Consider the following 1,118-nt stretch of genomic DNA (forward strand, 5'->3'; position numbering starts at 1 on the left):
AAATCGGAGGGTGAAGTTCGGGTTCGAAAAGCTCCGTTTATTGACGATTGGAGGTAAAATACTCAACCAAATTTCGAGTTCTTTATATGGATGGCTTCGTTTTTAGGTCCTCTATGAAATATTAGTAGCCATAAGTCTCAGATTTAAGTTTTGAGTGTTCGATTTTGAGTTTTTTTTTCCGAGTGGTTTTAAAACAGTAACTTTAAACGAGTGTATGAGGCTCAATACTTGATGAAAATTCGTGTTCTTTATGTCAAAGTGTTGGTAAAAATATTATCAAGAGATTGGTGCAAAAAGAATGAAGAAAAAAGGTCAAGAATCGAGCCACTTTCAATACTTAATAATCACGTTTATGATGTCATTTTAAGATATATAGCTAGACGATACATCTTATGTCGGAACTCACCCATAATTTTAATTGATGTGAGGAGCGTTTTTAAGCATAGTTGACCAAGGTCGACCCTAGTCGACGTAGTTGACCGTAAGTTGACTTTTATGTTAGTTTTTGGGAGAAATTAATCATTTATATGCTATTTACTATTATAAATTGTAGGTTACCAGTCAGCGACATTAGTTAAGCAACCTTCGTTATCAGATGAGTCTTCATGAGATTTCACTGGGATGCATACCTAAGTACAAATTATTTTTGCATGATATGGATTGTTGATGATGTGTACGTGTGCATGATATCTCAATGACACACATGTTATGATATAATTTACATGTATGTTATTTTGTGAATGATTGCATGCTATGTGTTTAATCAGTTTTCGAATAAMTCTAGCATGCTATTCCATATTAAAGTTTTATGATTCAAGGGTGGGCATTTGACCAGTAAGTCACGACCAGTATAAAACACTACCCGGACAAGTGAGTAATCAATTAAGATTGAAATATCAACCCAGGGCGTGTTTGTGACTAAATGACCCATACCCGACTAAACATTATGAGATCTCTTATTTTCAGTGTTTTAAATATATATATATATATATATTTTTTAAAGCTGGGACTTTTATTATAAAGCATGCATATATGTCATATATATATGTCAAGATATGATTTTATTCACGCAAACCATRAACTCACTGAGCTTTATAAGCTGACTATAGTATGCATCT

The sequence above is a fragment of the Cynara cardunculus genome (assembly GCF_001531365.2).
Source record: "Cynara cardunculus var. scolymus isolate 2C chromosome LG 15, CcrdV1, whole genome shotgun sequence".
In the NCBI taxonomy this organism is placed as follows: domain Eukaryota; kingdom Viridiplantae; phylum Streptophyta; class Magnoliopsida; order Asterales; family Asteraceae; genus Cynara; species Cynara cardunculus.